The sequence below is a fragment of the Anser anser genome, assembly GCF_964211835.1.
Source record: "Anser anser genome assembly, chromosome: 5".
NCBI lineage: Eukaryota > Metazoa > Chordata > Aves > Anseriformes > Anatidae > Anser > Anser anser.
Window position 1 is genome coordinate 38,813,596 of NC_139725.1, and position 27,329 is coordinate 38,840,924.

The following is a 27,329-nucleotide window of genomic DNA, read 5'->3' on the forward strand; positions in this document are numbered from 1 at the left end:
TTGCAGTCTGGCCAGCCCTGGTGGATCAATACCAGGCATTTCTTTCCTCCTCTGCTCTGGCCGTTCCCTTCCAGCCTCCTCCCCCCGCCCCACTCACCGAGGGGAATAAGGGAGCCAGAGGTGTCGAACGGAGGAGTCAGGAACGCTCCAGCTCGCTTTTAAAAGGGGCAGAAAAAACACTGGCGTCAGCCGGAGCACCAGGGCAGGCGCTGAGACCTTGTTTTGGATTTCGCAGAGACTGTCCCTCGGGAGAGCTGTCTTTCTTTTTTTTTTTTCTTTCTTTCTCTCTCTCTCTCTCTCTTTTTTTTTTTTCTAATGCATGGTTTTGTTTGTAAGTTAAAAGTCTCAGGATTTGCAGCCTTTGAAGCGTGGTCAGCCTGCCAGATGGAATTAGTCAGTGCCTTTCAGTCGGAAATCCCAGGCAGATGAAGCGGGATGGAAGGACAGTGTTTTTCTCATTTACCAGGAAACCCTCTGCCTTGACCCCCACAAATTCAGCCAGAGTGCTCCATGGGACCCCAAAAGCAGGCAGGGCTGAAAGCAGGGAAGCAAGCAGAGGGCTGAACCTTTCACATGCGTAAATCGGTGTGGCACTGCTGAAGCCAGTGGCCCCCGAGCAGATTTATACCGATCAAGATCCAGCCCAGATGTTTTTGCTGGTACTTGCCTGAAGCTATAAGATGTCAGCGGAGTTTCCTCTGCTTAAAAGCAGTGCCGAATTTGGCTCTCCTCACCCCTGACTCATACCAGCTTTCCACCTCTTCCCACCATGGCCTCTCTTGAATCTTCCTGTTGGTGGACTCCTCAAGGTGTGCACTCCTCCCAGGTGAACAGCCTGCTTCTCCCGTATTCCTAAGCGAGTCTTTGCCTTCCTTCACATGCACCCTCAGCTCCACGTCCAAGCCCAGGAACCCCAGTGTCATCTTTGAAGCTTTACCAATCTCTTTTCTCCTCTCTTCTGTGTTTTTCTCTTTCCTGAGCCTACCCTTCACCGCTCCCCGTGGCTCTGCTAAAAGCTTTGGGTCATTCCCCAGGCAGTCCCCTGACAAAATCACACTTGGAGAACATCCACTTATTTCCACATCATCCAAACCACCACCCAGGAGGAGAGTTAGGACCGCTTGTTCCAAACATGCGATGTATGGATGACAGCTCACCATAAACACGGAGTGACATCAGTCGATGTGGGAAGAGCACACAAGTGTCAGACTGGAGCTGATGGCCGCCGTGCAAGAGCCCGGCGCTAATCGCTCACCAGCTGGGAGCTCGGCTCATTTCTCCCAAGGCTGGAAGGGGCAGAGAGGCTTGCTTTCGAGCTGCTGCTACCCAAAGCAACCAGTCAGACCCATTCACAGGATTTCTATTTCACCCTGGGGCTCTCCAAATTTCTCAGCAGCACGGTGGTTACCTGGACAGGGAGGTCCAAGCAGCATCCCTTTAAAGTGACCATGGTGCTCAAATACTTGAGGAAGGGACTAACCAAGGGGCAATGCATCTCTGAGTGAGTTCTTGTTTTAATAACGCAACAGGAAATAGCTTAAGAGCAACAAGCATGAGGCAACAAGCATCTGCGATAGCTATTGGCACTGTATTAGTAAGTGAGCAAGCAAAGTCAAGGCCAGTTCTTGAAGCCTCTCTCAAATATCTTGCACTCTGCAAAGGTAGATTGAGAGGCAGAGAGGGGACACAACGATCCTGATGATCTTATTGCAGGTGGGTCCTAGTGCCAAGAGCCCGGGCTGTGCCCTACTGCCCTAGGGCAGCATAAGCAAGGGGCAGCAGCACGAGCTGGGGAGAGCATTCAGCAGCGGGATGCAAGGAGCATCCCACATCTGGCCTGGCAGAAAATTAGTGTTGCAGTCTGAGTCAACATAGCATAAAACGGGTCCAAAAGGATCAGCACTTCAGACTGATAACAGTACAAGGAGAGGGATGTGAAGGCCAGCCGTCACCTGTGACAACTGCAAGGAGGCCGGTTTGCAAGCACGCTGAGCACTGCCTGTGTTCATCCAAGGCCGAGCAGGGCCCAGCAACTGCAGAACACTTGCCAGCTGAAGCTACAGAGGGATCCTTCCTAATGCTGTAAAACCAATGAGAAAATTGGGCGTTCCCTTCCTAGAGACACCCCTGCCCGTTAGTTATCCCATTTACACATATCTGTGTGCGCTCTGGGCACAACCAAGGCTGGGGACCCCTTACCCCACAGGTCACACTTCCTCATTGCAAACCAAAAGGGAGGAGCAGTAGTGATTTCATACACTGGAGACCTGGAGCCGTTATTTCGTGCACGCCTAAGGGATGCCACCAAGCTGCCAGCAGGGCCCAGAGCTGGGCACAGTGTGAGTAACTCTGCTTTAGAGGAAGAAGCAACAAAAAAAAGAACCTGAGAGGTATGAAAGCAGGAAAACAGGCTTGTTTATGAAGCCAAAAAGAGAATGCAGCGTATTCCAAGGCCAAAGGGAATTTTTCTCGCAACGTTGCTTTGCCTTGGCTACCTGGCCACTTTCACATAAACAATGGAGACACACCAAGAAGGCAAGGAGACTTCACAGAGGTTATAAAAATATCACTTGTGTAATTAGACTGAATCAAAACTCATGACTTTCTGGTTGGAAGGAATGCTTGTGTTTCCCCTCTCATTTCTTTTTCTCTCTTTTTTTTTTCCTTGTAAAAATCTAGATAAACAAAAGCCCTAGGATACTGGATGGTTCCTTGCATATTGTTTTAAATGCAGAAACAACAACAACAGCAACCACCATGGTCAGGGGGAGTGTCTGTGACTGGTGTTGCCTAGCCCCTGTTTTTCCGTTTGCAGGAGCTCTTCTCACCCTTGCTCTACCCCACACGACACCCGTCTGGGCTTGCTGTCCCACGGGCAGGGTACCATCGTGTCGCTAAACGCCTTGCTGCTTCTCCCACCGCCGCAGTGCTGCTCTGTAGGTGGGTCACGGGAAGAGCTGCAGCAAATTGGATTTAAATTCCTGCCTCTCTCCCGCACTTCACAGGCAATTCACTCCCTCCCTTCCTTATAGATGGGTAACAGAAAACAGGAGAGGGGAAAGCAGTGCTGCAGACTCCTATCATGCCTGGTTCATGAACTCTGCGAGGCAGGGACTGCGTGCTGCCTTGCCCAAGAAGTCCACAGGCCTGCAAGGGGCTACTTGCAATATCACCCCCCCACACCCACATTCACAATAGCCACTAAAATTCACGCACTTTGTAAAATCCCTTGGATAAAAAGCATGAGTGTTGCCAGTTTTAATCTTTCAAAAATGTTGTGTGTGGCCCTAGAACAGAATGATATAGCCTTCAAAATAATAAGACTTAACCAACCCAAAAGTATTTGGAGTATTTTTCATCTGTTTTCTTATTTGGACCCTCGAGGCTTCATATTTTCAAGTGAAGTTGTTTTCTTCCAGGATCAAGAGAGCTGGAAATGCTAGTCTAAAAAAAATAAAAATAAATAGAAAGCTGAGAATCTCATTCAGCCTCTTGATTCCAGGAGCTCAAATAAAGACCACAAGTCTCAAATAAAATCCACAAACATCACAAGCTTCGTGTTGACATTCAACAAGAGATGGCAACGTTCAGTGAGCACAAAATGATAATTCCCACCTCACTGGATCTGGTTTTATTTTCTTTTTCTCACCTCAGCTCATGTAGCTATTTTTCTCTTCCTATAGGGACTCCATTTCTGGGCAAATGAAATGATTTCCTACCATACAGCAGAGGGTGTAACCCTATCTATCTGTCAATTGCTTTTAAAATTCTTCAGTCCTGGAAGTTACATGAATACCAATGGTTCAACAGAGAGGGGGAAAAAAGGGAAATAAAACACAAGTAATGATCTTAATGAGAAAAGCTGCATCACAAGTCCTACATTTATCCTTTCTGTTAGTTTGCTACTGGTCAGGCAGTTCTAGTTTGCCCCCAGGTTGCTTTTTCCTCAGCCAGAGGGTGATGGATATGGGGCCAGAGCTCTGGGGGGCAGACCCACAGGAGCTGAACGTCCCCCTGACCAAACCAGAGACCCTGGGAGGAAGGGACTGCAGGCTCAGTGCCACCTTTGGGGGTTCAAAACAAGACAGTGAGTGGGTTTAGCAGGAAGACTCAGGAAGATTAGCTCTCAGAGGAGCTCTTTTGACTTTTTTTTTTTTTCATTTTATTTTATGCCAGGCCATCACAGATAAGGAAAAAAGAAACACATTTAGAACAAAGACCTTACTTTGCTTCTGTAATCACAGCAGCAAAACCTCTTCTCCCTTAGAAGAGAGCAGGGCTTAACAAATGGCAATCCCTACCTCCTTTATGCATGTGCCCTAAACACATTATAAAATCATGCTGTGTTGCTTTAGGGTGCATCTGGCAGTATACAGAGACTTACTGGTAAAGGAAAGCCACCGAGGGGGCCACAGAGACACACACTTCGTTTGGGTGACTGCATATAGACATATCATCGCTGCCTTCTAGAGGTGAAATCAAGAAAAGATAGCAGAGTGACACACTGTCGCCAAGTATTCAAATACAAGCAGCTTTAACTGCTCTCAAAAGGTGTCGATCCAACAAAAACATGAAATAGAAGTCAATGGATCCGAGTGGAAAATATTATAGCAGTCAAATAGGCTGCTCCAATAACACCACCTCTACCCACAGGTATGCTTGAAGGAGATGGGGAGAGAAGGGGAAAAGAGAGAAGGGTCTGTGCTGAACATCTGAGAACTCTGGGCCTGTTTGGGGGTGAGGGGGTCTTTTTTTGCAGAAATCCCACCCACTGCTAGGGAGCTGCGCAAGACCCAGAATGCCAGAGACTGATGGGTGATGGAAATATCCACCATGAACCCCCCACAGGTAACTACAGGGCCTCCCCAGAAATCACTGCAAACTCAAATTAGGGTCAGGAACATGACAGTAATGGCCCAGCCCTTTCCCCATGCCCATGGCAGAGCGGTGAGGAGTAACACACGACACCTTGCCGTAGGTTATGTATGCCCACCAGCTCCCAGAACAGCCCCAGCTTTCCGTAAAGGGACAATGCTCTACGGAAAACAGTCACCATGTGCAAAACCCCACGCTGTTCCCCAAGGGAATAAAAATGAGTTTTCAGCCTAAAAACTTGATTTATGGTCTCTCTCACTCCAAGAAACAGCAACAATCGGTTTGGCAGGTTCCAGCGGTCCCTTTCTAGCCCTGCACACACACATCCACGTCGAGCTCGAGAAGCCCCGGCACACATCATGTGTCTGCAAGTAGACAGCCAAAGAGCCCTGCAATGACCTGCTGGATGCAGCAGGGATGGCCAAGAAGAACAGCTCTGTGCAAGGAAGCACAAGTTGCTGTGACGATGGCACAAAAGCAAGGCACAGTCTCACTTCCAGCCATCCTTGCCCTGAGGGTTAGCTGCTGATGAGACCTCGAGCTACAGTAGTTATCCAGCACTCCTGTTATCTCTCCACATGGACAGCTCCTGCTAGTACGATCCATCCCTTATTTTTCCAGGCACCAAAATACACCGAATTCCTTCCTTCTCCCTTAGAAATCTAGCGCTGGCCTAGCTCGCCGCCTCCCTGTTGGACAGCTCAGTCATGCCGAGCTCGTCCCTGCCAATGCTGGTGAGAGACGAAACCAGATCCTGGGGCTCGACAGCCGAAAGCTGGTCGCCCTCCAGGTCCCCGAGAAATCCTTTGCGGTCGCAGAGACGTCACCGCTGAGGTGGGCTCTACCTCAGACCGAGGAGGGCTGCCTCTGGTTGTTATTAGCTGTACTGAGGATTCGAAGGACAAGGAGGCACCAAGCCAGAGCCTACTACAAAATGCAGCGATCTTGCATTTGCAGAACATGCATCTGGCCTTCATTAATGCTTAAATGGTCCAACGTGGGTAGAGGAATCGGAGTGACGGAGGGAGGGGAGCTGAAGTGCTGCAGACTGAATGGGGCAGTCACGGGAGATGCTCAGGCTTTTTTATTTTGAAGATGTTTCTGATTTCAGGGATCGTTTTATCCAACATGCGCACATCATAGCATCAGCAGGACCGTGCGTAGGCCTACACGCATTTGTGGGACAGATGGCCTCCAACAAGGGCTTGGCCTCAAAATTTCTTAGGGTGGCCATCCCAAACATTAGGATGAGAGTCAGGCAGGGACGGGCCAAGGAAGGGCACTGGGAATTCAGCCATGAAATGATGTTGAGAAAGTCTTTCACCCCACCAAAAGGAGGCAACTGCGTTCGGCATGCCAGCATCCTTCCATAGCAGACCTCGGAGCACGTGTGGGCTGGAGAAATGACGTGGCGACATTCACCAGTTCTCACCACAGGGCTGCAGGCATCATCCTCTTCTCCCCATAGCCCTGAACTAACACAAGGCTTGGTTGTGGTTGATCAAACACGCTGCGAGGGCCTATGTTTCATCCAGGAGGGAAGAGCTTCCCCCTGCCTTGAGGACACGGGGATGGCAGATTGGAAGAGAACTTCAGGCTGGCTCACGAGGATCAGAGTCCATCTGTGAGCGTGGCTATGAGTGTACACCGAAGGGTGATTCAGCTGCATGAGTATCTCGATAGGTGGGTCGCTGAGCACGCAGCTGAGTGTGCTTGTGTGGGCAGCACAGCACATGGCAGAACGGGGCGCAGGCAGCCCGCGGATAAACAAGCATGGCAGGAGTGAAAGGACATGGCAGGGCAGGGGGCTTGCTTAGAGAAGTGAGTCAAGGGCCGTGCCAAATTCTGGCTTCCATTAAACCTGGCACACCCATTGCTCTGGCATGACAGCACCAAGGTACCGGAGGGGGCAGCGGCCCACAGCCTGTTTCTCCTGGGTGGCATCTGGTGGAGACACTTGCACTGACCTGGTGTTCAGAAACAGGGTAGGCCTCCTGTTGACCTGACCTCCACATGAGCAGAATGGGAGCTGCTGGAAATGACGCTGTAAACAGGAAGGCATGAGATAAATAAGAGATGGTGAGGAAAGAGAGCCATTTAAAGTGACAGCTGCGTTTTAGCTCTGGTTCCCCTCTTCTGCTCAGCTAGAAATGAAGGCCCCCACCCTTTTCTGCTTGCCTGCCAAGACAGCATACGCTTACTACTTACAACTCTTTCCTAGCCGATGCAAAACTTGCAGCAGACGACTGTTAACCCCACTGCTGAGGCTGCCCAGGAAACTGGGGAGAATGTGTCTACATGCTCCAACAACATGAAAGAGAAGATGAGCTCGTGCCTTAGGTGAGCCAAAGCTGTTGTATGCAACATCACGATGCCCAGTGAGCTGCCCCCCTAAGTGGAGGTTTGTTGGGCTAGATGCTGCACAAGCAGGCGATGCAAATACCTAAGTATTTTGGCTGTTTAGGGACAACGAAGCACATCAGGGAGAGGTGACCAGCTCTATGTGATGTTGCACAGTGGAACAGAGGGGATGAGAGGAAACAGGCCCTCTTCCAGCTCCATGCAGGATCCAGTGCCTCTAGGAACTGAACTTTGGAGCTGATCAGTCCAACCTCGACTTCTGCAAACTCAGATCTACGTCCCCTGAGGGCATTATTCTGCCCTGGTGACCTCAGGACACGGATCAGTTTCTAACTTCTGCAGCCTGCTGCAGCTCTAATTTCAAGCCATTTTAAACGCAGCAAATCTACATTTAGATATTCAGCATCCAGTTTTGTGCTCCCATTCCCAAACACACGCTTTTCTGATGCACTAGCAATCGGTAAAATAAAATAAAATTGGGGGCGAGGGGATTCTTTCGGTCAGCGTAAGTGTTTCTGTTGCATTCTCAGAACTGGATGTTCCACACCTAGAATGAGATTTCAGCGCCGCAATTTCTGATCACTCCTGTTGGCAACTGCCTTCCTTTCACTCAGCTCTCTCCTGATCTCTTCCACGGCAAGGCAAGAGGCAAAAGGTTGTGCCCTGCACTTCCAGAGCAAAACACAGACCAGTCCCACGACAGTTCCCATGTAGAAGAAGAGATCAGTCCTGTTTCTCTGGAAAGACACACAGACAACACACAAAACCTACCCAGCCTTATTACAGCAACCCAGCTAAATAGGCAAGCTAAACAAAATACAATTAGGTTTCCTTTGGCCAGCCTGGAACATATGGTATTCGTCAGCCAGTCGTGTTCCTCTCTCAATTCTGGCAGGAGATAGGTAACTTGTTCCAAGCACTAAGAAAGCTCCTGGAAAGTCAGCATGCTGAGCAAACTTTTGGAGGGGGCTAGCTGGGGATATAATAGCTCCCACAGACACAGATTTGACAGCATTTCTTCCACATTGTTCAGCTAGGCTCTAGGTTACAATGCCTCTGGCTTTAGTACATTCCTGGTTCACATTGTTCCCTGTGGTATTGCATCTGTGAGCCCTCGTTTGCTAAGCACACACACACGGCTCTGAGGCCGAGGGCCCCCATCAAAGTAGGCAGGCAAAGGTGCATAAGGAAGAAAGGCTCCTGTGGATTTGGGTTCAGAAAGAAATCCTAAAAAGGCAAATTGCATCAACGACGAGCGCACCAAATCCTTCACTACGTTACCTTTTTGATGCAGACGGGAAATGGCTGCTGCCACCCCACTGTGGATGAGTGGGCAGTGTCCAGCAAGAAAACAGCCATAAATATCACAGTGTTGATTGCTCCAGAAAAGAATAGCCTCTGAATTTGGTTATCTACCAAAAAAAATGCATGAGGAGTCTAGCTCTGCACTAGGAATATTTTGCTCAATTGCAGTTTACAAAGAAGTTGGGAAAGAGCTGATTCACAGAGAAACAAGGCCATGTTTTAACAGGGGGAGGAGGAAACCTTGCTCTGGTAGAGTAATATCTGTGAAACAACTGCCCCAGCAAAATCAGTTACGTCTTATGGGAAAGGGAAGGCTGATAAAGGACTATTGATTTATTCCAGTAACAACAGAGACTTCAGACTGGAAGCAAGAGGAGTGCTTCCCACCACACACTGCAGACCTGAATAAGAGTTTCAGCAGTGTGACCCCACATAGTTCAGCCTCATCACTGCCAGGGCTGGTCTGACATCTCCTGCAAAGGTTTGGTTGGTCTGCTATAGGCCTTTTTTTGCAGCAAGGAAGCCAATTTATTCCCTCCAGTGCAGTTACAAGTCAGCACTGACTCCAAGTTTCTGCACTGCCTTTTATCTTCCCAAATACAGTTGGCCTTACTGCATATCTGTTCCTCCCCTATCCCTGATGACGGACAGCCTGGCTGGCGTGGGGCACTGGAACCTTAGCCCAGTTTTCCTTGGGCAGCGAAAAAGTGGGAAAAGTGACGGTAAAAATAGTGCAAGAGGAGTTCTGCTGCGTGTTCCTGTGCTCTCTGGTCCTCCTGCTTGTTGCCAAAGCCAGGCTCCCTCCTTCCTTTACCTGCCAGGCACAGTCACTCTTGTTCCTTCCTTGCAGAAGGCTGGGGTATCTCAACCTCTCTAGTATGGCTCCTCAGCAACTTTCTTGCCACACCACTAACACTTCAGAATACCTTGACCTTCTCTACCCCCTCCTTGTAATCCTATACCCTTTGTCGCAGGAGGCATTCCCCTGCTTTTTTTTTTTCTGCCCCATTTCCTGCTTTTTGACGTCCAAGACTTGGCGCGGGTAATAGGCTTCTGTTCGTCCTCACGGCACCCACCACAGACCCTCCTGTCAGGTTTACCAGCAGTAAGTGCACTGGGAAAGCATTTCCCACTCTTCTTGGTTGCTGTTATGAATCAGCAGAACTTGCTGCAATCCCCAGCAATGTGCCGGAGCACCCTAAGGACTGAAGTGCTTGCAAAAACCCTTGCATCTGCTTCTGCTTCTGGTTTGCTTAGCCCCACTGGAACGCTCAGCTGCATCGCACAGCCCTGCCATGGCACTGCTTTGCTTACGTGTACTCACAAGGCCAGCTCACCTCCTTCGCACACTGCCCTATCAGACGTGCTGCTCTTGCTCTAGCTGAAGATTAATGGGCGAGGTTCTCCACCGAGGTTAATGGGCGTAGCATGCTGCTCCCAATCATTTTTGGCACGAGCTGCAGTGATGCAGCCAGCCAAGCTGCCTGTCCTTAGCTGGGAGGAACCAGCTGAGTTTTCCTTTCAGGAACTGAAGAATCTACTGTGGCTTCGTCCTTTGAGAACACCATCCGTCACCCACCCAGGAGCTCTGCTGAGTGAGGCAACAGCACATCATCGTCCCCTCCCCACCACGCAGAACCGAGTGGAGCTCGCTTTTGTTCTTACCCACATCACAAGGCTTTTGGCGGGCCCCGGTCATCGAGGGCCATTCATCTCTTTTGCTCTCAGGTCCTGCTCAGCAGTACCCTCCCGGGCTTTCCTCATCCATCATTCCTGGCAATTTCATCTGTCTCTTGCTGGGCACTTCCTCCCCGTGCCTTTGAATTGGAGTTTTTCTTCTCCCTCAAAGGAGCTTGTAACATTTACTGCATGGTATTGGAATCTCTGGACTGAACTGAGTCATAGTTCAGCAAAATTCGACTGGTTTCATCTTCCTCGCAGTAGGAAACTGGACATACTGCAGCTGTCTTTCTGTTTTCCTGTTTAAACAGTCCCATCTTCCTGAAGCTCTGCCCTCAGTGGCAGCGTAGCTGAGGCACATGGCTTCCAAAACAGGAGATAAAATGGCTGTTGCCAAAGGTTGTGTGCGAAGCTGTTCAAAGCAAGATGGGACTTCGCAAAGTTTCCAGTCATTAAGCAGAGTTACAGCATTTGGCTCCTTTCTGCAGGCTCCCAGTATCTCTCATTAACACCGGTTTACTACTGCTCTTCTGGGAGTCGAGAGCGAAATTTCCACCAGCTTCCAGGACAGAGGATGGAGCTTTCTAATGCAAACCCTGTGCAATGTCCCTGTGTGTCCCATTCCCTGCTATGTGACATCCCCAGAGACCACAGCACCCCTTGGGAGTGCTGCTTTTAGCTCCGCAGGACTCCACGCATCACTTCGGTTACTTCACAGGTCGGAAAGTATCGTGCAATATTTTAAAGATCTTCAAACCCATGCGAAGGACAAACAATGAAACCGCTCGGACAGAAACCTCAAAGTGCACCGTTATGTTGCCCGAGCCTGCGCCAAGCGTTTTCCACCTGCTGTGCACCTGGGATCCCTCCCCTTCGCCGGTAGTTCATTGCAGCCACGCGATTTTACGCAGAAGAGCCCAGGGCCAAATAAATCCTGAGGACGAGCTGCCCGCTGGCACAGAGCAGAAGGGCACGCTACACAAGCTGCTCTTTCATGCAGGGACCCGCGTCTCTCTGCAGCTTGCTGTCAAAGACGGGCATGTGCAAACACATGCCACGTTTGTTTGTTTTCTTCCGCAGGCAATACTCAGTAGTATCTGCTGCGGGAAAAGCATTTATATGCTGTGAAAACACCTAAGCACAAACATTACATTTGTGTACATGAGCAGAAGAATTTGAGAGCCTGCGTTAGCCACTTGTAAATGACTGCCCACCTCGCTTTAAAAACTGGCCCAGCATGCAAGTAAATGTAAGCATAATAAAAAATAATAGGAAACAGACAGGCAATAGAATTAAGAGCAGCAGCCAGCTGGGATCTTCTAACCAGTGACATCAAGGGATTGCTGAGGTAATACACTGATGGGTTTTAAATTAACTGTAACCACTCAGGAAAAAGATCTAGGCGTCACTGTGGACAGCTCAATGAAAACATCTGCTCCATGCACAGAGGCCATCAAAAAAAAAAGAGCCCCAAAATGTTAGGTTGAATAGGATAAAGAACAATACCAACAATGTTATAAATGCCACCACATAAATCAGGGACGTGTTCACACTTTGAGAAGAGAGCTGAAGGCTGCTCACCCTATTTCAGAGTGGGGAGAGCAGAAATGGAGTCCAGAGGGGGTTGCCAAAAATCGTTAGAGGCACAGAAAGGTTTCCAAGGTCATCAGGAGGAGAGATTAAAGTACCATTGGTTCAAAGTAGGTTATGCTAGAAGTGCACAAAACAAATAACGCAGCAAAGGTTTTCATTTGAAAGAAACGGCGTCCACTTAAGACATCCCCCAAAATATTATTAAAACAGGAAGAAAAGGTGGCCGGTGTTTTGCAGTTTGCCCAGCCACCACGTGGACCTTGCTGCCACAAGATACCAGGCTGATTTCAGCTGGCACCCAGGGAGGGATCTGTCACCTCTTGCCCTGCTGCCATGCCATGGAACCAAACAAAAGGTGTGCGATACATATGTGCCTGGGCAGTCACTGAACACCTGGGGCCAGGAAGAGGTGATGATGGGCAACCAAAGGCAATGAAGAAAGGCAGGGGGACCAGCAAGGCTGCAGGGAGAGGTTAAAGGAAGAAAATGTGCTTTTCAAGACCAACCGTATAGGCAAGGATGGCATAAACACCCTTATGGCCACCGAAATTGAGAATTTTTTCCTTAGTGTTCAGGGATTGTCCCCAAGTTCTCCCCAGCTGCAATAGAGAGTGGTCCTGGCGATCCTATGAACACCTGGGAAGCATTAAAGCGTGACACCACACAGCACTTAGCCCCAGCCACCCTGCCCACACATATAACAGAGCACAAGGCTGTCTGCTCCTCTGCCCATCAGCGTGCCTGCGGGATGCTCGTGGCAGGGCTTCCCTGAGCTCATGTGGGGGGCTGGCACTGGGCTTTCTGCTTCACTGGTGATGTGGATGTCCACACAGGCACACCTGAACTCAAGATGTGCCACCAGGCATGCCACCACAGTGACATATGGCAGTGGATTTACAAGGATGTGCACATCAAGCAATGGTCCTGGTCCTTGGTGAGATAATGCCACCAGAGCGGTGCCTCTCATCCATCCCTCCCCTTCAAGGGAACTTGCTGCACAGGCCAGGGACAGCAGACTATAGGTCTTTTTCCTTCTTCCCTCCATCTACCCAGCTCCCAAGAAACACAGAGTGCCGCAACCAGCAAAAATAATGAGAAAAAAACAAACAACAGTGACACAAACCCGCCAAACAACCCCACAGCCACCAACACGTGGACAACCTCCACCATCACACCGCCTGCTTGTGGCCGATCCCCAGCCCGGGAAGCACAGCGACCCTCTCCTTGCCCGCCACCCAAACCGCTCCTCTCCACACCCCCAAGCCCCCAAACCCCACCTGCCCTCCTTCCCCCAAAACTTCTGCCAGCAGGGAACCCCGCCACCACCATATGCGCAGGCACCATCATAAAGCCACAGGGGCCAGCGTTAAGTAGGGCTTTCATGTGCGGCCAGCATTTCCAAAGGCACAGTACATGCTGTATGCTCGGTGCCGTCGGGCTCTGGGGCTGAATTCTCCAGTGTTTTAGGAAAAAGGTAGGGCGGGGGGAAAGTGTGAGAGGGGGGAACAGACCAAGCTTTGTGGAATTCTTTTTAAGAGCGTATGTATGACTGTATAAAAGAACATTTTTTTTTCCTGACCTCAAAAAGACAATATTATTTCACACAGAGCTATTTCCAAGAGTGGCCAAGCTATTTCTACATGAACTGGTGCCTGCTTGAGGCAGAGGCTGTGAAGGGGAAACCCTCTCTCCAAGTACGACATGGAAATTCCTTGACCTCAGTTGCAAAGCCGATCAACATGTGTGCGATGGGCCAATGAAAAAAAAAACTAAAATACCAAAGTGGCCAACGCAGATGAAGGCAGGTGTGTAAGGGAGAAGGCACAGCCTGCTTTTTCCAGGCAGAGAGCCTGACAAAAAAAAAAAAAAAAGGAGACGTGCAGGGCTGGGAAGAAGAGGAAAGCAGGGCAAAAGCAAAGGTAACGAGACACTGGTCAGAAAAGCAAAGACTTAAATGCCAGGCAAACAGGTTCTGATTCATACTCTACAGCCTGAAGGTAAAAAGGCAGGGTGAACAGGCAGGGAAGTCAGAAAAAAATATTTATTTTAGGCCACGCTATCATTTGGTGTGTTTCATGGAAAAGGTTGGGTGTTCACTACGAGCCCAGACGGAGGCAAATAGGTTCACCATTAGTCTAGACCTGGTAAAAGTGAGCAGTGACTCCACCACAGACCTGTACCCAACGCTGAACCTGTGTTTGCTTCCTTGGGAGGCCACCGGGGAAAACAGCACCAGAGTGAACCTACCGTTCCTGCCCAGCACTGAGGCCGTGCCAACCTGCTATCTCCATCAACAGTCCCCAAAAAAAGCCACCAGAGGATACAAAGCTGCCCAGCATCAACCCACCAGCATTAACTTTCCAAGTCCAGGGGGACAGAGCCCTTCCATTCCCTTCTTGGAGGCCTGGATATCTGCAATTAATGCAGCTGAGCCCTAAAAAAATTGAAAACCCCTACCTTATGACGAGGGCTGAACCTTTTGGTTAGGTGAACCCTGTAAGTTCTCCCTGTGGCAGAAAACTGGCGTGGACCTCACGGACGCTCCGTGCCGGGACTGAATGTGCTGGCGGCTGGGTCATTCGGTGCGTACATGAACTCGGGGCGCTTCCCCAGCGCACCAGATGCGCAGTCTGCTCTCTCCCCGGGCTAGATGTCAGTCAGGAGGGATCTCCCACTGCCAGAATCATTTGTCTTGTTCATGGCCCGTTCCCAAGCTAACAGCAGGAGAGAAGACTGCGGGGTCTGGGCCACAGGCCTTCTCAAACTCCAAGCAACCCGCATGAAGCCGAACGGCAAATATAAAGGGCTCTAATGGCATCTGTAGGTCAGTTTGGGTGTGCAAACCGGGACAGGGATGCCAAGCCTTGTCAGGGATGCAAGCTTCGTAAGCTCAGCCATGGCCGCAAGCCACAGCTACAAACCTTATTACAATGATGCCCATGTTTAGGATCAGCAGCAAGTAACAGCAGTCTGTACACTTCCATCGTTTTCAGCATCCCCAGAAACCCCACGTAAGAATCAGAGTGACGTGCACTGCAAGGAATGTTTGAAATGCAAACTAGATCTGTGCTCCGACACCTGAAATCGGGTCAAAACTTAGCCCACCTTCAACAAGTTCTCGGAAGCCCCACCAGACCTCTCTGCTGCTGATTCAGATACCTCCTGGATTTCTCCAGGAAAAGGCAAGCCCTTGAAAAACAAGAGTGACATCCAAGGAACTTTGCTGTTACTGAATCTCCAGCACAGGTTTCTCCAAGTGCAACACCTGCGTGGGACATATGGCCTTTCCTACCATGCATCGGGATGCATCACGGACATTGATCCAGTCTCTCCTCTTCTCCCCTGGTCACCTGCCCCTCTCCTGCTAACGTCAAACTTTCCAAGGTCCCCCAGTGTTCCTAGTCCAGGACAGAAATGCATTTATTAGGGCAAAATGAACAGAGTGTGTATGAATTAGAAAGTGAGTCCAGTCTGTTCAACTAGGGTTGGGCAAGCTTGTTTTGCCTAATTTAGAGGCCATTCAAACATTGTGGGTTTGAACATTACTGCATTAGTGTTTCACTTAGGAAAAACTGTGAAAAAAAAAAAAAAAGGTGAAGAGAAGGAAAAAAATCCAACGGAAACATAAATAGAGTATAACGTATATGGGGCACCCACTTGTGCCAGCACAGACCTTCTAAGCCCTAACACATTGCACAGACTTCCCTTCAGCTACAAGTTCCTTTAAAATACTTCAAAGAAAAAGATTTAAAAAAAAATGAATCACCAAAGAGAGGTGGAACAGGTCAGAAGAGATGAGCGCACATGCCAGTGACACCTGCCCTGTGTCCATTTACACCCTTAAATCGGCGCTGTGTAGCTGAAGAACAGAGCTACCTTGCAAAGCTGCAAGCCCCCCAGACCACCTCGGGTGCCACGTGGCATCAGGACACGTTGCTAATTCCCCACGGGTCCCGCCGGTGGTTCGTTAGCTTTATCCATCCCCAGCTGCACGCAGGACTCCCAACCACCCAGCTTCCTGGAGATAATTAGGAACTTTCGTTTTACATCCCTCTTTTCCTTCTTTTGTGTCTCAGGCACAATAATTTGTGTTTGGCTGAAAACTAATGAATTGGGGGCGCCTTCCTCAGGCAGGGTAAAGCATTCATTTTAGTGATGTCCTCCAAAAAAGCCAAGAGAGCCACAAGAAACGAGGTGGAACCCTGGCCTCTAAGGGGATTTCCTCTCCTCATGCTAGAGATTGTTCTAGGTAAAAACGGAGACCAGAAACAAAGAGACGGAGGGGGCAACAGACTGTGCTTACCTGCCCGTGAGCAAGCTCCGAGGGCAGAGCATGGCCTGACCAAGCAGCTCTCACCACGACATCTGCCAGCCCAGGGAAGCCTCATCCAAGGACCAGCTCCCCGTAAAACACCACTCCTCCTCCCCAGGCGCCCGGCTGTGCTCATCCCCTGCGCCCTCTCCCACCTGCGAGCACCCTCCTCACCGCCAGGCCCTCAGGCCTTGGGCCCTGTGTGGCCACGATCCCGTGCCAGAGGAATCCCTTTCTTTCTCCATACCATCTCCGACCCCCCCACCTAATCTCTGTTTTTTTTCCGGCCCCATGTATACTTTCCAGCTCGTTTCCTCTTGCGGTTCTCATTTCCCGCTCCTAGGAGGTGAGCTCATGCGTTTCTCAATTACCAGCCAAAGAAAGGGAGAGGGAGAAAGCAATCTTATGGAAACAGATGAAGTCATGCCTGTACAATGCCGCATTAGGGCTCGTGCTCGTGGAGCCATGATGCAGACAGAGCTGGCAGAGATGCCCGGCCTCCCGCTCCCCTTCGCGGCCTTGGGCTCGACTCCTTCGAGAAGGAAGGCACGCCGCCGACACGCGGGGACGGCAGAGCGCCCTAGCCTTCCCCCTCGTCCCCCCCTTCCACCCCTGCGGATCCTTGAGTCACTCGCAGCACGCCACTGAGTCAACAGCGAGCCCACAGAGCACGTGCGAGGCTGCCGGCGCTGCCTGCTCTGCCTACGGCTCTGCGGCCGCCGGAGAAGTCACACAAGGGAAATCTAAAGGCAATTAAAAGCATAATGCGAGCGGTTGTTTAGAAAAGGTGGCGGGGAGGAGAGAATGAAATTAAAATAAATAAAGGAATGTTTTAACGAGGGCAGCAGTGAAAGCGGGATTAGAGGTGCCTGAATGGCATCTCTATATTTCCCGTATGGAAGGGAGGGCCGCCCAGCGCAACCAGAGCTAACGAAAAAAATTAGCTGGGCCTCAGGCTCAGAGAAACATTTGGCGAGAGAGGAAAGAGGGTAATTGCTGCAAATGGAGGCTAAGTGAGGAAGCAGCCAGCCCTACACGGGGCTGGTTCAGTCGCTGTCAGAAGGTTGCGGACGCTTGGTGAAGGCTGGGTGGAAGGGCAGAAAAAAAGCACAGGGAAATCTTGGGTGTGGGGGGGAAGAGAGACAAACAAGAAATCGCTCCTTCACATGGTTCGCACATGTTTAGCGGTTCCTCTCCCTCATTCCTCGCTCCACAAGGATGCTTAAGAGCTGCCGGCGCTGCGATGGCCGAGGAGGGAGCCGAGGGCACGTCCCTCCCACCCTGCTTCCCCAGGAGAGGAGCTGCTTGCAAGGTGAGGCGCAGGGCACAGAGGATGTGTTTACTCTCATAACACCCCTGTGAGGTGGGGAAGTCAGAGCCCCATCTGACAGATGAGGAACAGAGGCAAAGCGAGATTAAAGGATTAGCCCAAGGTCACGCAGGAAAAGTTTGTAGCAGAAGTGGAAATTAAACCCAGGTCTCTCGGTCCAAGATCAGTGCCTTAAGCGCAAGACCAGACTTTCCTAGAGCTGGTCAACCTTTTATATTTGATAGTTTGTTTTATTTTCAAACAGAAAAACAGTTTATTTTCTAAATATACATTTTCATAGAAAAGGGAGATGGAGGAGCTCATTTCCTGTAGGGAGGAGACGCTTAAGATCTTATTTATTTCTTTTTCACTTAACTTCTTTCAGGTTTTAGTGTTCTGATAGGGGGAAAAAAACCTGCAGAAATTTCAAAGCACAGGAATGTTTCTTTTCATTCATAATTCATCGTGGGCAATACTTTCCACTTTCCAACCAGTTCTGGCTGGCAAAGACATTATTATTATTATTATTATTATTATTCATAGCCTCTGTTGGCTTAGAAATCCTGCACCTTCTAAACAGAGGCCTTTGATGGACAACACTACCATCACCAAAAAGCCAGGTACCTTACAAATGATTACAGGACAGACAACAAGTCCCTGCCTCAACACGAGTAAGCTGCAGGCCCAAACACAAGTTAGATTCAGCTGCTCCAGGTTCTGCTCATCTAGCCCCTGCCCAGACCATGCCTCTGCCACTCCCGTTTTGTTCTATTTATTGTGCCACCATGCCCCATCCTTTCTGAAACACATTTCTCTTTTGGCTCTGGAAGCCCCGTTGTCCCACTCCCCTTCTCACATGGCCCAGGTGTGGTCTATGGAGGAGCAACTGCGTGTCCATGATCAACCGAGATGCTGGCAGCAGCATCGTGCTGAGAGCTCTGCATCTCCTTGACACAGAGCCTCTCTGCACTTAGACGTGCGCAATTCAGCCCTCACGGAGGCCCCTAGGAATTTACCATCACTATCCAAAATGGGAGGTTTTCACCCCGAGACGCTAAGCAGAGAGAAAGTCATACGAAGCAAATGCGGTCTGAGGTTGGCATATTTAAAGGTGCCTTCTGGATGCAGACACCCAAATTTCATGAAAACAAATGGGAATCAGTATGCAGAAGTGGGCTGGCTTATATTCATGCCAACCAAATGGTTAAAATTAGCCACCATCGGTAAAGTGTTTTGAAGAAAATGTGGAATACATATAAAAGCTGACTGTAGCTCACAAAGATCTCTTTTCCTGTAATTGTGTTTAATGATCTCTGAAGAGCTAGAGAACAATCCACAAGGATGACTACCACCATCACACATGTTCCTGTGACAATGAAGGAATTGGACCGAAACAAAGACTAATACTCTATCCTTACAAGCCAGTTTTCACTCCCAGTTTGCCCCTCCCTTTACTTAAAGACTTACACAAGCAAGAAAACTCCTTCTATCAATGAAGTATTTCACCAGCAGGAAAAAAAAAAATACAAAAACACTCATTTTAAGCTACCAGCCCAGCTCATTCCATGTCCCGGAGATACATATCCACTCACCCACCACACACACAATGGTTTTGATCCCCTCCCCAGCTTCCAGCACGTCTGAGGGTACTCGGCTGTGTCTGGCCCACAACAGCTACCCACCACTCTCCCTTGGGCTGGGGAAGGCTAATGTCCAAGCAGAGCTCGGCCAGCGGCACAAGGACACGGAGGCTCTCTTTACTGACCCTCGGGCACCAAGGAACACAGTAAGGGCTCCAAAGAACCCCGCCGGTCCAGGGAGGCAAGTTGGTGTTAACGCACAATTCTTCATCTTATTTTGCAGGTCGGGTCTGGATCTAGGACAGAAATAGATGGAGGGAAAGTTCTCAAGCCTGGAGCTAGCACTATAAAGGCTGAATGCAGTTTTCACTTCTTTGTCCCAAGTTCTGGGTAAGATGAAGTGAATTCCTGGAAACTGAAGGGCTTGGACACTAGAGTTGTAGACTTGGAAAAATACTACTTCTAGCTATGATGATTTATTTATAGTTGCAATTAGGGACAAAAAGGCTCTTCAGAGAGGGAGGATGAAGTGGAAACAAGGCCAGGCCTAGAAACCTAAGACTATGGGGATTCCCAGAGCAAAATGAATCAGGGGACTGAGTTGTTTTCTGTTTATTTTTTTTCCTAAATTGTTATCTCTTTTTATTGGCTTATCTGGCCCGGGGCTTTGCAACAGCTACACTTCTGGTCCCTCCCCATGGGGCCTGAAGCTGGGCCAAAAACTGGAAGTGAGACTGGGGATGGATCTCAAATTCTCAAGAACAGCTCTGTGAGATGGCAGCCCACGAAAGGCTGCCCTACACCTTACAGCTGGAGCCGCTCTTCGCTTGGCCGCAGCACAGGTAGTGATGGCTTTGGGACGTGGCGGTAGACGGAAAGAGTGCGGCCAGGAATCACCAACTGGCCTGAAGAGTAAGAAAGTGTGAGAAGGCAAGAAGGAAGCCAGAAGTCCTTACATCAACAAAGAGAAATAGACAGCGCGTGGCAGGATTCTCTCCGTGCAGGACTCTGATTTGCAGCCTGCCAGGCTATATATTATTGCAGCTCCTAAAAGAGTGGGTGCGGTGCAAACTCCCAGACAACCTTTTGAGCTGGAACTCTGTAGACGTATCCTTGTCTCTTCTAGATCCAGTTTTTGGCCCTGCAAGTATCCCTTGTTGAATAAAAGCTCTGGCTCCAGTTAACATGACCTGGGTAACAAAGGCAGGGGGGAACTGCAGGCAAATTGAGATGGCAAGACAATTCAAAGAGGTGATCTTTGCTGCCCCAGTGGTTAACAATCCCTTCCTTTGCATGAACCATGATCTCCAGGCTGGACAGGACCTCTGACCACTGCAGCTCTCAAAAAAGTTCTCAGGGACAATCTTTTCCCCGGGGAAAGTTTCAGAAAAGCCATTACAGCTTTACTACAAGAGACATCAAGGTCACCTCTGTTGGTCCATCCCCCCCTATCTGGACTCACCTTCCTTCTCTGGACTGCAGCAAGAACCCTACACAGCCTCTTGGGTCATTAGCATGTCCAAGTGCATTCAGCTAAAAGACTGCTGCAGGTTGCCTGTTTAACCTGCCTTTCCTTTGTTTACTTACTACATTCCAGCCTGGAAGAAGAGGCCGCTACTCACTGTTTATATACACTTTCTCCACGAGAGGTTTTTCAGTCCATTATTGCTGTCTGACTTCCGTGCTTTTACAAGGAGCGGCACTGCACTGTCTCAGTGCTATTTTTCATGCAGCTGATCTCCTCCACAAGTCCAAGGCTCGTGTCTTTAAATGCTCAGCTGCTGCTCACGCATGAAGCACTATCACTGACTTTGATTCAGCTTTTCTATGCGTGAAAACCCACTTGGTTCTTCAGCTGCCCAGGGCTGAAAATGGGAGTGCAACTGAGCGTGGGTGATGTGTAGCCACTGGGGGCACAGACAAAGGCGTTACTCTCTTCTCCTCATCCATGAGACACTGAAACATGCACAACCTTCTAGCAACAGTTATCACAAGAGGCACAGCCAAAGCCAAAATACTTGAGGGGTATCTCAACCTAAAATGGGGAAGGAGCATGACCTGATGAACTTTAGCTTAGAAGATTTACAGAATTGGCTGAAACTATGAGGAATTACCTGTCAGCATGGCTGAGGTACACAACAGAGAGAACAAAGCAACCTTCGTGCCTAAATTAAGCTAGCTTTTGGATTGCAGGAGGAGGAAAAGTCAGGTTAGCTACAATTCCCAGAAAAAAGTCTGCAACATAAATAAGAAATGAATAAATACCACAAACATTCGTAAGCACAGAAGATAACAAAGCAGAGACTTAAGCTAATATGGATTTAATCAGAAACAACTTGCATCCAACCAAGCTAACTTCCCTCTGTGACAGACCTTGTGGATAGCAGAGAGGCTGTTGATGTTACATGCCTTGACTTGTAAAGCTTCAAATGCAAAACATCCTCATAAGATATCAAATAAATGGGCTCAAACAGACCCTCACAGAGTAGATGCAAAACTGACTGGAAATATAATACTTGGACACTAAATATCAATGGGTCAGTGTCAAAACAGAGGGATTAACCCAGTGGAGTTGCGCTGTGTTTGTTGTGAATCCAGCTTTCTTCAAAGTTTTCTCTAACAACATGGGCCATGAAATACATCACATGCTTGTAAAATATGCAGCTGCTATGGAGCTGGGAAGGACTGCCTGAAGACAGGTTTAAATTCTCATCTTGGCAAAATCGGGAAATTGTCTGAAAAAAATTGGATCACATTCAGTAGAGATAAGGACTGTCCACAATCCTTCAGAAAAATATGGAGGGAGTTGAGATGGACATGAGTCAGCTACAGCTTATTACTACAAAGAAAGGGTGGATATTGTGCTAGGTTGTACAAACATGAGACCAACCTGTAAACCATACGGAGCAACCCTTCTGCTCTGGTCAGCATGGAAAGGCCTTATCTAGAGCATCCCATCTAGTCTTGGGGCAGTGAACTTCAGAAAAGATGTGGGCCACCTGGAAATAGTCAGGATGAAAGCTACAGGAACTATCAAAGAAAACCCAACCTGCAAGAGCTTTGGACAAACTGGGGTTGTTCATCTTAAAAGAGAAACTCTTCAGGAGGCAGGACACAGCAACAGTCCTTGGATTTGTGGAAGTCCCACCTGCCTTTCCTGGGTACTGGACAACCTCGTCCTCGGAAACATGCAGAAGGTCATCAGCATGAGCTTCGGGAGGGTGGTTCAGTAGAGACCACAGCATGAGCAAGAACTTTTGGCGGCTGCTGGCAAAGAGCATGAGCTACTGATAGCCTTCGCCTTCCCCAGCCCATCCAGAAGTCCCAGTGGAAGGCAGGCTCTGCATCCTGCGAGAGCAGCCAGGCCTGAGTGCGTGTGAGACCTTGATTGGAAACAGGCCGCTCTTCACATTTCAGCTCTGCTTCTGGCAGCGTGTGAGAGCTTCCTCATTCCTGGATGGTCTCCTCATCCCAGATGAGGGAGCTGGTGTCTGGGGAAGACCTTTAGTATTCACTACAAAAATGTTTCCATCCCCTCACTGGTCTCTTCTTGTTTCACCAAGGCACGCGGACAATCCTGTTTGTGAGAAGCACCCACCGACCGTCCCTGGCTCTGGCACGGCTCCACAGCCGCCTGACTCAACGCCTATTGCCGTCAGCGCAAGAGGCTGCCATTGACAGAGAGCTGGTTTCAGTGGGGCCCCAACAGGACCTCAGACAATGCAATGGGAACGACACGTGAGGAGCCCATGGCTTCCACAAGTGACTCACCAGATTTTGGAGCAGGGGGAAAACCCTGAAACACAAGTGGAGGGACGTTACGCTGGGAGCCATGCAGAAGGCACAACAGACCAAACTGCAGTGCTCTGCGGGTTTGGGTGCCACCTCCCCTCCCCAGACACCCTGAAGAGCCGGTTGCCCTCCTGGAGATGGGATGAAACGCTGGGCCTCGGCGGAGCTGTGAGTTCCTCTCCACAGCGGCAGCAGATGGGGCATGCCACGCTCCCAGCTGGAGGGAGTGAAATGTCTCCAAACAGAGAGAGGGGCGTCTCCGGTGCTCACAAAGCCTAGAGGAAGGCCCAGGCGACGAGAACAACAAGCAGCAACCAAAACTCCGTGGAATATGAAAGGGAGAAATAAGTAAAAGCAGATGGAGTTGTGTCACAGAGGGCTCTTCCCTCGCATTCCCAGCATACCAGGAACGGTCACCTCCCCTGCCCACAACGTCTCTGTCCTCGCTGAACTGGGCCGCGCCGCTCCCAGCTCTGTCTGGCAGCCCTGGGCCGCAGGGAACGCTCAGCTTCGCAGCCCCACACACACGTTGCAGCCCGAATTCAACCCCCGCCCTTGCTCCAAAGCAAAGCCACCGGTGCTGAAGGCCCAGCGTGGCAAATCCACAGCAGGCAAAAAAACAGAGGGGTCGAAAACCTTTGGAAATTTGCATCGTACCATGTTTTCTTCATCGCTTTTCCAACCAGGTTCAAACCTGGTCACACACACACATGCTGGTCTAGCCACCAATTTAAATATTATTTAATGCATAATTTTATCTGAATTCAGTTAAACTGGGGCAAAAACCTATTTGAACAGGGTCAGTTTGGCCTGAGCTACCTCACCATTCACTCACATCATATCGCACACTGACTTAACCAAATTTTAGTTTTTTTTTAAAACAATAACTTCCATTTAACAAATGCATCTTTGTGTGTATGTCAATCCTAACTTGTGCTTGATCTGGACTAGACAGATATCTTGTATATTGCACGAGCTGGTATGGATGCATTTCCAGTATAATGATGACATCCCAAGCACAGATCACATCCTTACCTGCACAGAGATACCTGTGTTACCTCATCACGACGAGGAGCTGTATGGCTTTAAAAGCAGTAGCCCAAATACAGTGCTATAATTTTTATTTTTTTTTCCACAAACTCTCAGAAAGCAGGGGACAATGGTTACATTTGAACTAAAACAACCATACACCAGCAGCACTGGATGATTTCACTTTGCTTTCTGGAAAATGCTGCATTCAAGCTAGGCCAGTAAAGGCAATCCAGTACCTAGGGCATTTTTACCATTTGTTAAAAATGCCAAATTGTCTTTCCAGTTAATTTACTGACATAAAAAACAGCATATTTTCATTGCTGAGTAATTAGCAGAGATTTTACTGGGCCTGTTCTGTGGGTCTGCTCTGAAGCAGGAAACTAACAAAAATGTCTGGGGAAGGCCAGCAAGGCCTTTGCAGATTCAGATCTGCAGCCACCATGGAAAGACTTCACCAGCCTGAGAAGCGTGGCTTTACAGGAGTCCACAAAGAAGCAAATGCACTCATAAATGTAACTTCATACAGTCCTTAGCTAGCTGAAAGTGGGGAAGCTTTGCTGTGGTCTGCACAGCAGAGAGTCTACTTCAAAGAGATTATTCCCCAACATAGAACCTATTATGCACTACTTTGTGTTTGCAAAGTCCCAGCATTATGATTTGGTACCAGTAAAAGGAATGGCTTCTGAGGGATAGACACTCACCCCAGGCTCATCTCAAAACACTAAGAACATGTGCTTGTCTGTTAATCACCTTGCACGGATACCACGGAAATAGAGGCAAAATAATTTTAAGAGATTTTAGGTGACTTGAATGCTTACCCACTAGCTACACTTTGTGACTTAACACATGCATTTTACCCAATGTCTGACTAGGGGCAATTGGTGCTGTTCCATCATTACTGGTGCCGATCTCCATCAACAGGAGATCCCAGGAGTTGGACTTGATGATCCCTGTAGGTCCCTTCCAGCTTGGATATTCTATGATTCTATGGACAGAGGCTGTCTGTATTCTGTACAAGTAGCTGCTCGAGTCTGCACAGCAGACAGAGAAAGCTCAGGTATGTTTTATAGTTACCATAAGGATAAAGAGGGCCCCCCCTTCTGATGTTGCTCTCTGTCATGCAGATGCAGCAAAGATGGGCCCAGGTGTGTGACACCTAGCACAGACCTGTGTCTGGAAGCCTGAGCTGAGAAACAAACAGCCCAGGAAGAGCATTTACCACCTCCTGGCCACCGTGGGTTCCCGTGCTCAGCTCACAGGAGCACCAGTTCCTCCCAGAGGTTCCCTGAGCTGACTCCACACAAGCTGGGACATCCAGCCAGTGCTTTGGAGGGCCGAAAAGAGAGGCTAGATTATACTGAAGAACAGGATAGCCACATCAGCATGGCCCACAGCCAAGCCCGGCCAGCTGCCTGAGCTACTTGGCTCGGCTGCAGACTCACACTGACATAACCATGTCCCCCCAAGCGCTGGAGCCACCTTGGGCATCTCCGCGGGGTGCTGCATCACGCCGGGCAGGCGCGCTCCAAGGGAGCACAGTCTAAACAGAGAAAGGACAGGAAAGGGAAGAGAGACATGAAGTAATTCGCCTGAGGTTACACAGCTGGTCTGCTGTGGAGCCAGGTACTGCACCCGACTCAAGCGCGCTGTCCACTTGACCACACTGTCAGCCTGCCAGCAGGGAGCTCAATACACAACCTAAGCCACTCGCACACATATGGTTGCTGGCACGTTGCTCAGGAGGAGGAAGACAATAACAGACCATCTAAGGATAACATAATACTGTATATCAGATAATGCCGAGAGGGGCCCGAGCCAAGTATGCTTTTCTCCCTCCCCCCCCCCCCCCACCTTCAATGGAATTTTCTTGTGTATGTGTGTTTTATTCTGAAGACGACATTTGTTTGCCTAGGAGAGAAGATAATTCTGCAGACCATTTTCTTTAAAAAAAAAAAAAAGAACTTTCCAGATCACTAAAAAAAATTTACAAGTTTTTGAAAAAGAGAAGTCAAATGCAAGAAGAGCACTCAGTGAGAACAAAGTGAAATAACAGAAATAATATCAGAATAATAACAGAAACTCATCTTAAGGTCTGCAGATTAACCCTGCATTTTCTCAGCCACACTAAATTCATGGACGCTTTCATAACCTGCTTCTCTGCTGCCTCCAGGACCACCCGTTCCTGTCAAGGAAGTCCTTTCACACCTCCCTACCACTAAAGCAACACCTGAAGAGAAACATGGATGAATCTCATCAATAAGATAAATAGTAAAAAACACACATGAGTCTCACCTACAAGTCTCACCTACAGCCTTGAGCAGTTTTAATGAGTTTTATGTTTCCAGCTAATGTCATCTCTCCTACTGCTTCATCTCCAACGTCTGTTCCTATAGTCAAACCACAGACCGAGGACATGCCAGGAAGAGAAATTTTCAGGGAGAAGGACCTTTTCTCTTCTTTCCGTGTCAGTAGTTTTCATTACTTTCAGCAAAGGAAAGCTGAAAGCTAGAAGGACAGTGCAAAAGAATCCCAAACCAGAAGTTGGTGAAGTAGCTGGGAGCATTCCCATCACAGTCAACAAGCTTTGAACTGAATCCAGGAAGTGGACAGATGCCACAGTAAGAGGTCTAGAGATGCATTTTCATAGCAGCTTAAGGCAAACGGTTTTTAAAATTTGTCCCTTCACGCATGGATTGTGTAGTGGATCCTTTTTTAATTCCTACTTGCAAATACAACAGCAGAAATCTCATAGAAATATCATTTGGTACTCAAAGAATGCTTGGCGTAAGTTGAGGAGGATATGGTATAATTTTTCACAAGTAATAAATGTTTAAGTCATGCTTGAAGTGCAAAATTCAATTCAACTTTAATTATAGAGGCGTCACTAAAGCTCTTATTATGATTTTATAGGCCACAGAGGAGATCGGATCAAATTCTCAAGTTACATTGAATGAGGAAGAAAAGGCAAAGAACAGATCACGTGCAGGACAATTCACTTAACCAGCACTGCTAACTTTTGTGTTACCATTCTAGGGGTGGAGATAAAGGAATGAGAGGAGACGAGACAGGACGTTAATTGAGCTGATCCAGAGATGACTGCTCTTTAAGGATGCCTGGTACAAGCTACACACACGAGGGCATTGAAGACACTGTTGCTTGTCCTGTACTTTGCCACTGAGGCACACTGAGCTAGCTCTGCTAGGATTTTAGCCCACATATGATCGGCCACTTCACCAGCTGCAGCAGCCCAGCTTTCCTATAGTCTAAGGCTGTTGGTACACGTGCTTTTTTTCCCCTCAAAAAACAAATAAAACAGACATGCCTGCACTAGCATCAATATGCAAAAATGCGCACATCAACCTCCGCAGGCACCACAACGAGCTGGATCTCCAGGCGTAACCCAGCGAGGGTAAAACAATCCAGGTGGTCCTTCAATGCACAGCGCCAGAGCTCCAGCAACTGCAGCCAAGGGAAAGATACAGTAATCACA

At 48.9% G+C, this 27,329-nt stretch overlaps 1 protein-coding gene across 3 annotated transcripts in view; it reads right to left on the minus strand.

Moving 5' to 3' along the window:
• LOC310900487 (uncharacterized protein) overlaps window positions 1-27,329 on the minus strand; it is a 220,257-nt gene that overhangs the window by 177,454 nt on the left and 15,474 nt on the right. The window lies entirely within an intron of this gene.